Source organism: Bombina bombina, chromosome 5 (genome assembly GCF_027579735.1).
Source record: "Bombina bombina isolate aBomBom1 chromosome 5, aBomBom1.pri, whole genome shotgun sequence".
Taxonomy (NCBI): Eukaryota; Metazoa; Chordata; class Amphibia; order Anura; family Bombinatoridae; genus Bombina; species Bombina bombina.
Window position 1 is genome coordinate 205177386 of NC_069503.1, and position 17306 is coordinate 205194691.

The following is a 17306-nucleotide window of genomic DNA, read 5'->3' on the forward strand; positions in this document are numbered from 1 at the left end:
GTCATTCTGTCGAGGAACAAGGAACAGTAGAAAAAATAACAGGGTGAAAAGGTGCCAGAAGAAAATAAGACACCCCCCCCCAGAAAAAAACGGGCGGGGAGCTGTGGACTCTTTCCTTCTGAAGAAAATAAAATTATCAGGTAAGCATAATTTATGTTTTTCTTCATAAATGGAAAGAGCCCACAGCTGCATTCATTACTTTTGGTAAAACAATACTCAAGCTATAGGCCGACACTGAATGCACAAACCGGAGGGTACAAAAGGGGCCCATTCTGAGGGCACCAGGCCTGAAAAACCCAACAAAAAAAACCTGCTTCGTCCAAAACTGAGAAAATTTGGAAAAAAAAGGCCCCAAGGACACTGACCCGCAGATAGTCCACAAGCCTTGCTAGAGACAGCAGAAAGAACACAACTGAGACAGCACACCTCCAGGAGACACCGTCGCTCATAAAGCGGTCCTCAACAACATACACCGTACTAGAGAAAGGGATCAGCAAACAAACTCCCCCGAAAGGAAAAGAGATGGGGGAACAAGCAAGGATTCCCTGAAAACCCAAAAAACTAAATTTATGCTTACCTGATACATTTATTTCTTGACACGGTGAGTCCACGGATCATCATCAATTACTGTTGGGAATATCACTCCTGACCAGCAGGAGGAGGCAAAGAGAACCTCAGCAAAGTTGATAAATATCACTTCCTACCCACAATCCCCCAGTCATTCGACCAAACGAAAGTAGAGATAGGAAGTAACACAAGGTGCAGAGGTGCCTGACGTTTATATAAAAAAAAACCTGTCTGAAAAAACAGGGGGGGCCGTGGACTCACTGTGTCAAGAAAGAAAGAAATTTATCAGGAAAGCATAAATTTTGTTTTCTTTCTTTCTAATGACATGGCGAGTCCAAGGATAATAATCAATTACTATTGGGAATCAATACCCAAGCTAGAGGACAAAGATAAGGGAGGGACAAGACAGGGAACCTAAACAGAAGGCACCACTGCTTGAAGAACCATATTTCCCAAAGAAATCTCAGCTGAAGCAAAAAAAACAAATTTATAGATTTTTAAAAAGAGCGCAAGGAAACCGAAGTCACAACCTCCCAAACTGAGCCACAGAGGCCTCAATTTTGAGGACTCGAGAAGTAGAAACAGCCCTCGTAGAATGGACTGTAATCCCTCAAGAGGCTGCTGCCCAGCAGTCTCACACTCCAAATGATAATACTTTCCCACCGGAAAGAAAGAAAAGATGCAGTAGCTTTACCCAAAGGCAAACAAGCAATGCAGAAAACAGACAAAAAATTCTAGTCGCCTGCAAAGGAGTTTACAAGCCCACACAACTTTTAAGTTGTGCAAAAAACGTTCCTTTTGAAAAGGTGGAATAGGACAGAGAAAAAGAACAAACATTTCCTGAATAATTCTTCTGTCCAAACAACCTTAGGCAGAAAACCAAACTTGATACTAAAAAAAATAGATAAATACCTTAACTGCATGAAAACATAAGATAAGGAAAATCACACTGCAAGCTGAGAGTTCAGAAACACTCTGAGCAGAGAAATAGTCATAAGAATAACATCTAAGGGAAGCAAAGGCTCAATAGAGCCTGCAGAAAAAAACCTAAAGAACACGATTTTAATACAGGCCTGATCCTGACTAAAGCCTGGCCAAAGATTGAACATCCAGCACGTCCGCCAGGCGTATGAGCAGCATAGCGGATAACGTAGAATCTGACCTTTGAGGGTACTTATAGATAATCCCTCTCAAAGCCTTCCCGGAGAAAAGATAAGATCAAAAATCCTTTAGACTCACATCAATAAGGATATATACGTCATATCTTATGGAAAATCTTTCAAGGGACCTGAACTATGGCCTCAATGACCGATTTGAAGCTTCACGCTTAACTAAACCGGGTGCTCAATCTCTAAACAGAAGCTTTAGAGAAAGATCTGCGGATAAATGAAGGGCCCTGAGGTAGAAGGACCCTCCTCAGAGGCAATCTCCAAGGTGAAAAAGATGATCTCTACTAAATCTGCACCACAGGACCTGCGGAGTCACGCAGGAGCTGAGAATCACCTATACTCTCTCCTACCTGATACGAGCAATAACTCGTGGAAGGAGAGAAACAGAGAAAAACACAGGTAAGACAACCTGAAGACTCTAAACAATTGCCAGAGCCTCTATTCGATCTGCTTGTGGATCCCTGGCCCTGAACCGCACCTCGGAGCTTGAATCCCGCCAAGACGCCCTCAAGTCCAGCTCTGCACCCCCTCCTTTGAGAGTCAGGCTGGAAAACACCTTCGGATGGAGCACCCACTCCCCGGAAGTAAGTCTGTCTGCTACTGAGCATCCAGCACAGCAGCTGGATTTGAACCCCTAACCTTTGCGAGCAAAACCCCAGCTAACAACCAGGCTACATAGGCTGCTTTCAATCCTGCTTCCCGGTTGTCCCACCTGGAAGGAGGATGGCCTATGATAACCATTGTGGGCTTATGCCCACTGAACCATCCAAGTCACTTCCTCTATGGCTTAGGGAACGCCGAGTTCCTCCCTGATGGTTGATGCAACCATTGAGGTGACATTGACTACAGGAAACAAGATAAAGACTACTCAAGACAAATCTCCAACCCTGAGTCTTCTAAATCTGCTATCTGCTCGTAAAGGCTGAGTGGAGATCTGAGCCTGTGGAGATCTGAGCCATGTAGAGCCTAAAAAATTATTTAAAACGCATAGTTGTTCCTCTCCACACAAATCTTTAGAAAATGCGAAAGATTTATACGATCTGAAGAGAAAACAGTGGACTTCACTGTGTGCTTATGTTAAGCCACAATCAGTTCTGAAACAAGTCCCAGACTGTGACCCAGTCCAGCAGGATGACATCCGCCCAACACACTCGCCCTAGGATGGCTACTCCCCACTACAGGAGAGAGAATAATCTCGATCTATCTTTGTGACAGATCGCAAGACCTCCAACTTATGGAGAATAACGAGGGAATGATGTCTATGATATCATAAAACCAATTCCCTTCATACTCTTCTTAAATAGACTTTCCCTGTAGTCAGAGCATTCACCAACAGATCGCTCACCGGCCTAACAAGAGCCGCTGGAAAGATAAGGGAAACACAACTGCAGCTAATCCAAAACTTCCAACATTCTGGTTGCAAAGTGAAAGCTATCTACCGGACCACAAGAACTCCCTGTTGACCGGGCAGAAGAATTAAAACCAGAGTGTTAACTACTCTCTCAACTCTTCTTGTAGAGAGAGGAAGAAATAAGTCCATGATTATCTGACCTCAGATAGAAAGATCTCCTAATAGAGAATCTATCAAGGTCCTCAATAATTATCATAGACAGGACATGATAAACTGTTTTCCAGAATTAATTCCCAATCATGGGAAAGTATATTGGGCAAGATCTCCGGAACAGAGAATATGCTCAAATAAAGGAAGACACATGAACCAAATAAGTTCAGAAGGCCCTGCAATATCACAAAACCAAAAAGATCTTTCAAGGATGACGAAACTCAGACACTTGACAGTTTCAAGAGAGCAAAAAAGACCATTCTTCAGGTCTTTTTATGTTATAAACAGATCTTCTTGAACTAAAGGAGAAAAGTTAGAAGGGCAATACCTGACCTTAGGTAACCAAGATCCCATATCCAAACTTGGACTGGGAATATCACTCCTAGACTGTAGATACTCCAAAAGGAGAAACTGTCTCTGGGAGGAATACTAAAGCTGGTCGGATTGCCTAAAGAGGAAGGAAAAACAACCTCTCTTCATAAGGTAGGTAGATGTGTCTGCCAGGCCGAGACCAAACCTTGAAGGAAAAAACGCCAGAAGCGTGGATCTGGAAGAAAATAGGATTGAATCTGCCACTACTGACCAAGATCGCAGTCACAGTGCCCACAGCCTAACCCAGCAAATCTGGGAGACAATGCATTGCTCCAAATAAACCTCCAGTTGTTTATTGCGCCTGTCAGCCCATGGATCCAGAAGGAGCAGATGTCTCCCATAGAGATCAAAGTACTCTGTGCCATAGCAGCACAGTCCAGTAGGGCATACGGGAAACAGAGAGACAAGTATCCCTAGATATTTTTGTGAAAATATCCATAGTCCGTCTATAGACACTTCCTCATAAGAAGGAACCAAATAGTGGACCTATCCAAGGTTGACAACGACAGGCTTATTGATGTAGTCCAAGTAGCTAAAAACATAATTTATGTAAGAACTTACCTGATAAATTAATTTCTTTCATATTGTCAAGAGTCCATGAGCTAGTGACGTATGGGATATACAATCCTACCAGGAGGGGCAAAGTTTCCCAAACATCAAAATGCCTATAAATACACCCCTCACCACACCCACAATTCAGTTTAACGAACAGCCAAGCAGTAGGGTGATAAAGAAAGGAGTAGAAAGCATCAACAAAAGAAATTTGGAAATAATTGTGCTTTATACAAAAAATCATAACCACCATAAAAAGGGTGGGCCTCATGGACTCATGCCAATATGAAACAGAATTTATGCTTACCTGATAAATTACTTTCTCCAACGGTGTGTCCGGTCCATGGCGTCATCCTTACTTGTGGGATATTCTCTTCCCCAACAGGTAATGGCAAAGAGTCCCAGCAAAGCTGGTCACATGATCCCTCCTAGGCTCCGCCCACCCCAGTCATTCGACCGACGGACAGGAGGAAATATATATAGGAGAAACCATATGATACCGTGGTGACTGTAGTTAGAGAAAATAATTCATCAGACCTGATTAAAAAAAAACAGGGCGGGCCGTGGACCGGACACACCGTTGGAGAAAACAGAATTTATGTTTACCTGATAAATTACTTTCTCCAACGGTGTGTCCGGTCCACGGCGTCATCCTTACTTGTGGGATATTCTCTTCCCCAACAGGAAATGGCAAAGAGCCCAGCAAAGCTGGTCACATGATCCCTCCTAGGCTCCGCCTACCCCAGTCATTCGACCGACGTTAAGGAGGAATATTTGCATAGGAGAAACCATATGTTACCGTGGTGACTGTAGTTAAAGAAAATAAATTATCAGACCTGATTAAAAAAACCAGGGCGGGCCGTGGACCGGACACACCGTTGGAGAAAGTAATTTATCAGGTAAACATAAATTCTGTTTTCTCCAACATAGGTGTGTCCGGTCCACGGCGTCATCCTTACTTGTGGGAACCAATACCAAAGCTTTAGGACACGGATGAAGGGAGGGAGCAAATCAGGTCACCTAAATGGAAGGCACCACGGCTTGCAAAACCTTTCTCCCAAAAATAGCCTCAGAAGAAGCAAAAGTATCAAATTTGTAAAATTTAGAAAAAGTGTGCAGTGAAGACCAAGTCGCTGCCTTACATATCTGATCAACAGAAGCCTCGTTCTTGAAGGCCCATGTGGAAGCCACAGCCCTAGTGGAGTGAGCTGTGATTCTTTCAGGAGGCTGCCGTCCGGCAGTCTCATAAGCCAATCGGATAATGCTTTTAATCCAGAAGGAGAGAGCGGTAGAAGTTGCTTTTTGACCTCTCCGTTTACCAGAATAAACAACAAACAAAGACAAAGTTTGTCTGAAATCCTTAGTAGCTGCTAAGTAAAATTTGAGAGCACGAACTACATCCAAGTTGTGCAACAAACGTTCCTTCTTTGAAACTGGATTAGGACACAAAGAAGGCACAACTATCTCCTGGTTAATGTTTTTGTTAGAAACAACTTTTGGAAGAAAACCAGGTTTAGTACGCAAAACCACCTTATCTGCATGGAACACCAGATAAGGAGAAGAACACTGCAGAGCAGATAATTCTGAAACTCTTCTAGCAGAAGAAATTGCAACCAAAAACAAAACTTTCCAAGATAATAACTTAATATCAACGGAATGTAAGGGTTCAAACGGAACCCCCTGAAGAACTGAAAGAACTAGGTTGAGACTCCAAGGAGGAGTCAAAATTTTGTAAACAGGCTTGATTCTAACCAGAGCCTGAACAAAGGCTAGAACATCTGGCACAGCTGCCAGCTTTTTGTGAAGTAACACAGACAAGGCAGAAATCTGTCCCATCAAGGAACTTGCAGATAATCCTTTTTCCAATCCTTCTCGAAGGAAGGATAGACCTTAGGAATCTTAACCTTGTCCCAAGGGAATCCTGCAGATTCACACCAACAGATATACCAAATTATGTGGTAATTTTTCTGGTTACAGGCTTTCAGGCCTGAACAAGAGTATTAATAACAGAATCTGAGAACCCTCGCTTTGATAAGATCAAGCGTTCAATCTCCAAGCAGTCAGCTGGAGTGGGTCGAACGGACCTAGAACAAGAAGGTCTCGTCTCAAAGGTAGCTTCCATGGTGGAGCCGATGACATATTCACCAGATCTGCATACCAAGTCCTGCGTGGCCACGCAGGAGCTATCAAAATCACCGACGCCCTCTCCTGATTGATCCTGGCTACCAGCCTGGGGATGAGAGGAAACGGCGGGAACACATAAGCTAGTTTGAAGGTCCAAGGTGCTACTAGTGCATCCACTAGAGCCGCCTTGGGATCCCTGGATCTGTACCCGTAGTAAGGAACTCTGAAGTTCTGACGAGAGGCCATCAGATCCATGTCTGGAATGCCCCACGGTTGAGTGACTTGGGCAAAGATTTCCTGGATGGAGTTCCCACTCCCCCGGATGCAATGTCTGACGACTCAGAAAATCCGCTTCCCAATTTTCCACTCCTGGGATGTGGATAGCAGACAGGTGGCAGGAGTGAGACTCCGCCCATAGAATGATTTTGGTCACTTCTTCCATCGCTAGGGAACTCCTTGTTCCCCCCTGATGGTTGATGTATGAACTTGGCCCTCGCTAGCTGAGGCCAAGCTTTGAGAGCATTGAATATCGCTCTCAGTTCCAGAATATTTATCGGTAGAAGAGATTCTACCCGAGACCAAAGACCCTGAGCTTTCAGGGATCCCCAGACCGCGCCCCAGCCCATCAGACTGGCGTCGGTCGTGACAATGACCCACTCTGGTCTGCGGAAGGTCATCCCTTGTGACAGGTTGTCCAGGGACAGCCACCAACGGAATGAGTCTCTGGTCCTCTGATTTACTTGTATCTTCGGAGACAAGTCTGAATAGTCCCCATTCCACTGACTGAGCATGAACAGTTGTAATGGTCTTAGATGAATGCGCACAAAAGGAACTATGTCCATTGCCGCTACCATCAAACCTATCACTTCCATGCACTGCGCTATGGAAGGAAGAGGAACGGAATGAAGTATCCGACAAGAGTCTAGAAGTTTTGTTTTTCTGGCTTCTGTCAGAAAAATCCTCATTTCTAAGGAGTCTATTATAGTTCCCAAGAAGGGAACCCTCGTTGACGGAGATAGAGAACTCTTTTCCACGTTCACTTTCCATCCGTGAGATCTGAGAAAGGCCAGGACAATGTCCGTGTGAGCCTTTACTTGAGGAAGGGACGACGCTCGAATCAGAATGTCGTCCAAGTAAGGTACTACAGCAATGCCCCTTGGTCTTAGCACCGCCAGAAGGGACCCTAGTACCTATGAGAAAATCCTAGGAGCAGTGGCTAATCCGAAAGAAAACGCCACGAACTGGAAATGCTTGTCCAGGAATGCAAACCTTAGGAACCGATGATGTTCCTTGTGGATAGGAATATGTAGATACGCATCCTTGAAATCCACCTTGGTCATGAATTGACCTTCCTGGATGGAAGGAAGAAGTGTTCGAATGGTTTCCATCTTGAACGATGGAACCTTGAGAAACTTGTTCAAGATCTTGAGATCTAAGATTGGTCTGAACGTTCCCTCTTTTTTGGGAACTATGAACAGATTGGAGTAGAACCCCATCCCTTGTTCTCCTAATGGAACAGGATGAATCACTCCCATTTTTAGCAGGTCTTCTACCCAATGTAAGAATGCCTGTCTTCTTATGTGGTCTGAAGACAACTGAGACCTGTGGAACCTCCCCCTTGGAGGAAGCCCCTTGAACTCCAGAGAATAACCTTGGGAGACTATTTCTAGCGCCCAAGGATCCAGAACATCTCTTGCCCAAGCCTGAGCGAAGAGAGAGAGTCTGCCCCCCACCAGATCCGGTCCCGGATCGGGGGCCCGCATTTCATGCTGTCTTGGTAGCAGTGGCAGGTTTCCTGGCCTGCTTTCCTTTGTTCCAGCCTTGCATAGGTCTCCAGGCTGGATTGGCTTGAGAAGTATTACCTTCCTGCTTAGAGGACGTAGCCCTTGGGGCTGATCCGTTTCTGCGAAAGGGACGAAACTTAGGTTTATTTTTGGTCTTGAAAAGACCTATCCTGAGGAAGGGCGTGGCCCTTGCCCCCAGTGATATCAGAGATAATCTCTTTCAAGTCAGGGCCAAAGAGTGTTTTCCCCTTGAAAGGAATGTCAAGCAATTTGTTCTTGGAAGACGCATCCGCTGCCCAAGATTTTAACCAAAGCGCTCTGCGCCACAATAGCAAACCCAGAATTTTTTCGCCGCTAACCTAGCCAATTGCAAGGTGGCGTCTAGGGTGAAAGAATTAGCCAATTTAAGAGCACGAATTCTGTCCATAATCTCCTCATAAGAAGAAGAATTACTAATAATCGCCTTTCCTAGCTCATCAAACTAGAAACACGCGGCTGCAGTGACAGGGACAATGCATGCAATTGGTTGTAGAAGGGAACCTTGCTGAACAAACATCTTTAGCAGACCTTCTAATTTTTTATCCATAGGATCTTGGAAAGCACAACTATCTTCTATGGGTATAGTGGCGCGCTTGTGTAGAGTAGAAACCGCCCCCTCGACCTTGGGGACTGTCTGCCATCAGTCCTTTCTGGGGTCGACTATAGGAAAACAATTTTATAAATATGGGGGGAGGTACTAAAGGTATACCGGGCCTGTCCCATTCTTTACTAACAATGTACGCCACCCGCTTGGATATAGGAAAAGCTTCGGGGGGCCCCGGGGCCTCTAAGAACTTTTCCATTTTACATAGTGGTTCTGGAATGACCAGATAATCACAATCATCCAAATTGGATAACACCTCCTTAAGCAGAGCGCGGAGATGTTCCAACTTAAATTTAAAAGTAATCACATCAGGTTCAGCTTGTTGAGAAATGTTTCCTGAATCTGAAATTTCTCCCTCAGACAAAACCTCCCTGGCCCCCTCAGACTGGTGTAGGGGCCCTTCAGAAACCATATCATCAGCGTTCTCATGCTCTACAGAATTTTCTAAAACAGAGCAGTCGCGCTTTCGCTGATAAGTGGGCATATTGGCTAAAATGTTTTTGATAGAATTATCCATTACAGCCGTTAAATGTTGCATAGTAAGGAGTATTGGCGCACTAGATGTACTAGGGGCCTCCTGTATGGGCAAGACTGGTGTAGACGAAGGAGGGGATGATGCAGTACCATGCTTACTCCCCTCACTAGAGGAATCATCTTGGGCATCATTTTTACTAAATTTTTTTATGACATAAAATACATATAGTTAAATGAGAAGGAACCTTGGTTTCCCCACAGTCAGAACACAATCTATCTGGTAGTTCAGACATGTTAAACAGGCATAAACTTGATAACAAAGCACAAAAAACGTTTTAAAATAAAACCGTTACTGTCACTTTAAATTTTAAACTAAACACACTTTATTACTGCAATTGCAAAAAAGTATGAAGGAATTGTTCAAAATTCACCAAAATTTCACCACAGTGTCTTAAAGCCTTAAAAGTATTGCACACCAAATTTGGAAGCTTTAACCCTTAAAATAACGGAACCGGAGCCGTTTTTATATTTAACCCCTTTACAGTCCCTGGAATCTGCTTTGCTGAGACCCAACCAAGCCCAAAGGGGAATACGATACCAAATGATGCCTTCAGAAAGACTTTTCTATGTATCAGAGCTCCACACACATGCAGCTGCATGCCATGCTGTCCTCAAAAACAAGTGCGCCATACCGGCGCGAAAATGAGGCTCTGACTATGATTAGGGAAAGCCCCTAAAGAATAAGGTGTCTAAAACAGTGCCTGCCGATATAATCATATCAAAATACCCAGAATAAATGATTCCTCAAGGCTAAATATGTGTTAATAATGAATCGATTTAGCCCAGAAAAAGTCTACAGTCTTAATAAGCCCTTGTGAAGCCCTTATTTACTATCTTAATAAACATGGCTTACCGGATCCCATAGGGAAAATGACAGCTTCCAGCATTACATCGTCTTGTTAGAATGTGTCATACCTCAAGCAGTAAGAGACTGCACACTGTTCCCCCAACTGAAGTTAATTGCTCTCAACAGTCCTGTGTGGAACAGCCATGGATTTTAGTTACGGTGCTAAAATCATTTTCCTCATACAAACAGAAATCTTCATCTCTTTTCTGTTTCTGAGTAAATAGTACATACCAGCACTATTTTAAAATAACAAACTCTTGATTGAATAATAAAAACTACAGTTAAACACTAAAAAACTCTAAGCCATCTCCGTGGAGATGTTGCCTGTACAACGGCAAAGAGAATGACTGGGGTAGGCGGAGCCTAGGAGGGATCATGTGACCAGCTTTGCTGGGCTCTTTGCCATTTCCTGTTGGGGAAGAGAATATCCCACAAGTAAGGATGACGCCGTGGACCGGACACACCTATGTTGGAGAAATTCTGTTTTCTCCAACATTGGTGTATCCGGTCCACGGCGTCATCCTTACTTGTGGGAACCAATACCAAAGCTTTAGGACACGGATGAAGGGAGGGAGCAAATCAGGTCACCTAAACGGAAGGCACCACAGCTTGCAAAACCTCTCTCCCAAAAATAGCCTCCGAAGAAGCAAAAGTATCAAATTTGTAAAATTTGGCAAAAGTGTGCAGTGAAGACCAAGTCGCTGCCTTACATATCTGATCAACAGAAGCCTCGTTCTTGAAGGCCCATGTGGAAGCCACAGCCCTAGTGGAGTGAGCTGTGATTCTTTCAGGAGGCTGCCGTCCGGCAGTCTCATAAGCCAATCGGATAATGCTTTTAAGCCAAAAGGAAATAGAGGTAGAAGTCGCTTTTTTACCTCTCCTTTTACCAGAATAAACAACAAACAGGGAAGATGTTTGTCTGAAATCTTTAGTAGCCTCTAAATAGAACTTTAGAGCACGGACAACGTCCAAATTGTGTAACAAACGTTCTTTCTTTGAAACTGGATTCGGACACAAAGAAGGTACAACTATCTCCTGGTTAATATTTTTGTTAGAAACAACTTTAGGAAGAAAACCAGGCTTAGTACGCAAAACCACCTTATCTGCATGGAACACCAGATAAGGAGGAGAACACTGCAAAGCAGATAACTCTGAAACTCTTCTAGCAGAAGAAATTGCAACCAAAAACAAAACTTTCCAAGATAGTAACTTAATATCTATGGAATGTAAGGGTTCAAACGGAACCCCTTGAAGAACTGAAAGAACTAGATTTAGACTCCAGGGAGGAGTCAAAGGTCTGTAAACAGGCTTGATCCTAACCAGAGCCTGAACAAATGCTTGAACATCTGGCACAGCTGCCAGTCTTTTGTTTAGTAAGACAGATAACGCAGAGATCTGTCCCTTTATAGAACTTGCAGATAATCCTTTCTCCAAACCTTCTTGAAGAAAGGAGAGAATCTTAGGAATTTTTATCTTATTCCATGGGAATCCTTTGGATTCGCACCAACAGATATATTTTTTCCATATTTTATGGTAAATTTTTCTAGTTACAGGTTTTCTGGCCTGAACCAGAGTATCTATCACCGAATCTGAAAACCCACGCTTTGATAGAATCAAGCGTTCAATCTCCAAGCTGTCAGTTGGAGGGAGACCAGATTTGGGTGTTCGAATGGACCTTGAACAAGAAGGTCCTGTCTCAAAGGTAGCTTCCATGGTGGAGCCGATGACATATTCACCAGGTCTGCATACCAAGTCCTGCGTGGCCACGCAGGAGCTATCAAGATCACCGAGGCCCTCTCCTGATTAATCCTGGCTACCAGCCTGGGAATGAGAGGAAACGGTGGGAATACGTAAGCTAGGTTGAAAGTCCAAGGAGCTACTAGTGCATCTACTAGAGTCGCCTTGGGATCCCTGGATCTGGACCCGTAGCAAGGAACCTTGAAGTTCTGACGAGACGCCATCAGATCCATGTCTGGAATGCCCCATAATTGAGTTATTTGGGCAAAGATTTCCGAATGGAGTTCCCACTCCCCCGGATGAAATGTCTGATGACTCAGAAAATCCGCTTCCCAATTTTCCACTCCTGGGATGTGGATCGCAGACAAGTGGCAGGAGTAATCCTCCGCCCATTGAATTATTTTGGTCACTTCTTTCATCGCCAGGGAACTCTTTGTTCCCCCTTGATGATTGATATAAGCAACAGTCGTCATGTTGTCTGATTGGAACCTTATGAATTTGGCCTTTGCTAGTTGAGGCCAAGCTCTGAGAGCATTGAATATCGCTCTTAGTTCCAGAATGTTTATCGGGAGAAGAGACTCTTCCCGAGACCATAGACCCTGAGCTTTCAGGGATAACCAGACCGCACCCCAGCCCACTAGACTGGCGTCGGTCGTGACAATGACCCACTCTGGCCTGCGGAAGCTCATTCCCTGGGACAGATGGTCCAGGGTCAGCCACCAACGGAGTGAATCTCTGGTCTTTTGATCTACTTGAATCATTGGAGACAAGTCTGTATAATCCCCATTCCACTGTTTGAGCATGCACAGTTGTAATGGTCTTAGATGAATTCGTGCAAAAGGAACTATGTCCATTGTTGCAACCATCAATCCTATTACTTCCATGCACTGCGCTATGGAAGGACGAGGAACAGAATGAAGCACTTGACAAGAGCTTAGAAGTTTTGATTTTCTGACCTCTGTCAGAAAAATCCTCATTTCTAAGGAATCTATTATTGTTCCCAAGAAGGGAACTATTGTTGACGGGGACAGAGAACTCTTTTCTTTGTTCACCTTCCATCCGTGAGATGTGAGAAAGGCTAGAACGATGTCCGTATGAGCCTTTGCCTTTGACAGGGACGACGCTTGTATTAGAATGTCGTCCAAGTAAGGTACTACTGCAATGCCCCTTGGTCTTAGAACCGCTAGAAGGGACCCTAGCACCTTTGTGAAAATCCTTGGAGCAGTGGCTAATCCGAATGGAAGAGCCACAAACTGGTAATGCTTGTCCAGAAAAGCGAACCTTAGGAACTGATGATGTTCCTTGTGGATAGGGATATGTAGGTACGCATCCTTTAGATCCACGGTAGTCATAAATTGACTTTCCTGGATGGTGGGTAGAATCGTTCGAATAGTTTCCATTTTGAACGATGGTACCCTGAGAAATTTGTTTAGGATCTTCAAATCCAAAATTGGTCTGAACGTTCCCTCTTTTTTGGGAACTACGAACAGATTGGAATAAAATCCCATTCCTTGTTCCTTTATTGGAACTGGGTGTATCACTCCCATCTCTAACAGGTCTTCTACACAATGTAAGAATGCCTGTCTCTTTATTTGGTTTGAGGATAAGTGAGACTTGTGGAACCTTCCCCTTGGGGGTAGTTCCTTGAATTCCAGGAAATAACCTTGAGAAACTATTTCTAGCGCCCAAGGATCCTGAACATCTCTTGCCCAAGCCTGAGCAAAGAGAGAGAGTCTGCCCCCCACCAGATCCGGTCCCGGATCGGGGGCTACTCCTTCATGCTGTCTTGTTAGCAGTGGCAGGCTTCTTGGCCTGCTTACCCTTGTTCCAGCCTTGCATTGGTTTCCAGGCTGGTTTGGGTTGTGAGGCATTACCCTCTTGCTTAGAGGATGCAGAATTAGAGGCTGGTCCATTTCTGCGAAAAGGACGAAAAACATAATTTATGCTTACCTGATAAATTCCTTTCTTCTGTTGTGTGATCAGTCCACGGGTCATCATTACTTCTGGGATATAACTCCTCCCCAACAGGAAATGCAAGAGGATTCACCCAGCAGAGCTGCATATAGCTCCTCCCCTCTACGTCACTCCCAGTCATTCGACCAAGAATCAACGAGAAAGGAGAAACCAAGGGTGAAGTGGTGACTGGAGTATAACTTAAAAGATATTTACCTGCCTTAAAACAGGGCGGGCCGTGGACTGATCACACAACAGAAGAAAGGAATTTATCAGGTAAGCATAAATTATGTTTTCTTCTGTTATGTGTGATCAGTCCACGGGTCATCATTACTTCTGGGATACCAATACCAAAGCAAAAGTACACGGATGACGGGAGGGATAGGCAGGCTCATTATACAGAAGGAACCACTGCCTGAAGAACCTTTCTCCCAAAAATAGCCTCCGAAGAAGCAAAAGTGTCAAATTTGTAAAATTTGGAAAAAGTATGAAGCGAAGACCAAGTTGCAGCCTTGCAAATCTGTTCAACAGAGGCCTCATTCTTAAAGGCCCAAGTGGAAGCCACAGCTCTAGTAGAATGAGCTGTAATTCTTTCAGGAGGCTGCTGTCCAGCAGTCTCATAGGCTAAACAAATTATGCTACGAAGCCAGAAGGAGAGAGAGGTAGCCGAAGCCTTATGACCTCTCCTCTGACCAGAGTACACGACAAACAGGGAAGACGTTTGTCGAAAATCCTTAGTTGCCTGCAAGTAGAACTTGAGGGCACGAACTACATCCAGATTGTGTAGAAGACGTTCCTTCTTTGAAGAAGGATTTGGACACAAGGATGGAACAACAATCTCTTGATTGATATTCCTGTTAGTGACTACCTTAGGTAAGAACCCAGGTTTAGTACGCAGAACTACCTTGTCTGAGTGAAAAATCAGATAAGGAGAATCACAATGCAAGGCTGATAACTCAGAGACTCTTCGAGCCGAGGAAATAGCCATTAAAAACAGAACTTTCCAAGATAACAATTTTATATCAATGGAATGAAGGGGTTCAAACGGAACACCCTGTAAAACGTTAAGAACTAAGTTTAAACTCCATGGCGGAGCAACAGTTTTAAACACAGGCTTGATCCTAGCTAAAGCCTGACAAAAGGCCTGGACGTCTGGATTTTCTGACAGACGCCTGTGTAACAAGATGGACAGAGCTGAGATCTGTCCCTTTAATGAGCTAGCCGATAAACCCTTTTCTAAACCTTCTTGTAGAAAGGACAATATCCTAGGAATCCTAACCTTACTCCAGGAGTAACCTTTGGATTCGCACCAGTATAGGTATTTACGCCATATCTTATGGTAAATCCTTCTGGTAACAGGCTTCCTAGCCTGTATCAGGGTATCAATAACCGACTCAGAAAAACCACGTTTTGATAAAATCAAGCGTTCAATTTCCAAGCAGTCAGCTTCAGAGAAGTTAGATTTTGATGTTTGAATGGACCCTGTATCAGAAGGTCCTGTCTTAGAGGTAGAGACCAAGGCGGACAGGATGACATGTCCACTAGATCTGCATACCAAGTCCTGCGCGGCCATGCAGGCGCTATTAGAATCACTGATGCTCTCTCCTGTTTGATTTTGGTAATCAATCGAGGAAGCAGCGGGAAGGGTGGAAACACATAAGCCATCCCGAAGTTCCAAGGTGCTGTCAAAGCATCTATCAGAACCGCTCCCGGATCCCTGGATCTGGACCCGTAGCGAGGAAGTTTGGCGTTCTGGCGAGACGCCATGAGATCTATCTCTGGTTTGCCCCAACGTCGAAGTATTTGGGCAAAGACCTCCGGATGAAGTTCCCACTCCCCCGGATGAAAAGTCTGGCGACTCAAGAAATCCGCCTCCCAGTTCTCCACTCCCGGGATGTGGATTGCTGACAGGTGGCAAGAGTGAGACTCTGCCCAGCGAATTATCTTTGATACTTCCATCATTGCTAGGGAGCTTCTTGTCCCTCCTTGATGGTTGATGTAAGCTACAGTCGTGATGTTGTCCGACTGAAACCTGATGAACCCCCGAGTTTTTAACTGGGGCCAAGCCAGAAGGGCATGGAGAACTGCTCTCAATTCCAGAATGTTTATTGGCAGGAGACTTTCCTCCTGATTCCATTGTCCCTGAGCCTTCAGAGAATTCCAGACAGCGCCCCAACCTAGTAGGCTGGCGTCTGTTGTTACAATTGTCCAGTCCGGCCTGCTGAATGGCATCCCCCTGGACAGATGTGGCCGAGAAAGCCACCATAGAAGAGAGTTTCTGGTCTCTTGATCCAGATTCAGAGTAGGGGACAAGTCTGAGTAATCCCCATTCCACTGACTCAGCATGCACAATTGCAGCGGTCTGAGATGTAGACGTGCAAAGGGAACTATGTCCATTGCTGCTACCATTAAGCCGATCACCTCCATGCATTGAGCTACTGACGGGAGTTGAATGGAATGAAGGACACGGCATGCATTTAGAAGCTTTGTTAATCTGTCTTCTGTCAGATAAATCTTCATTTCTACAGAATCTATAAGAGTCCCCAAGAATGGAACTCTTGTGAGAGGAAAAAGAGAACTCTTCTTTTCGTTCACTTTCCATCCATGCGACCTTAGAAATGCCAGAACTAACTCTGTATGAGACTTGGCAGTTTGAAAGCTTGAAGCTTGTATCAGAATGTCGTCTAGGTACGGAGCTACCGAAATTCCTCGCGGTCTTAGTACCGCCAGAAGGGCACCCAGAACCTTTGTGAAGATTCTTGGAGCCGTAGCCAATCCGAATGGAAGAGCTACAAACTGGTAATGCCTGTCTAAGAAGGCAAACCTTAGATACCGGTAATGATCTTTGTGAATCGGTATGTGAAGGTAAGCATCCTTTAAATCCACTGTGGTCATGTACTGACCCTTTTGGATCATGGGTAAGATTGTCCGAATAGTTTCCATTTTGAACGATGGAACTCTTAGGAATTTGTTTAGGATCTTTAAATCCAAGATTGGCCTGAAAGTTCCCTCTTTTTTGGGAACCACAAACAGGTTTGAGTAAAACCCTTGTCCTTGTTCCGACCGCGGAACCGGATGGATCACTCCCATTAATAACAGATCTTGTACACAGCGTAGAAACGCTTCTCTCTTTATCTGGTTTGTTGACAACCTTGACAGATGAAATCTCCCTCTTGGGGGAGAGAATTTGAAGTCTAGAAGGTATCCCTGAGATATGATCTCTAGCGCCCAGGGATCCTGAACATCTCTTGCCCAAGCCTGGGCGAAGAGAGAGAGTCTGCCCCCCACTAGATCCGGTCCCGGATCGGGGGCCCTCGGTTCATGCTGTCTTTGGGGCAGCAGCAGGTTTCCTGGCCTGCTTGCCCTTGTTCCAGGACTGGTTAGGTTTCCAGCCTTGTCTGTAACGAGCAACAGCTCCTTCCTGTTTTGGTGCAGTGGAAGTTGATGCTGCTCCTGCTTTGAA

At 44.7% G+C, this 17306-nt stretch overlaps 1 protein-coding gene and 1 non-coding gene across 2 annotated transcripts in view; both read right to left on the reverse strand.

Moving 5' to 3' along the window:
- The window catches only part of LARP4B (La ribonucleoprotein 4B), a 921178-nt gene that overhangs the window by 201502 nt on the left and 702370 nt on the right, over positions 1–17306 (reverse strand). The window lies entirely within an intron of this gene.
- LOC128661870 (U5 spliceosomal RNA) lies at positions 2683–2796 on the reverse strand. The gene has a single exon (XR_008402650.1). It is a non-coding gene; the product is annotated as a U5 spliceosomal RNA (small nuclear RNA).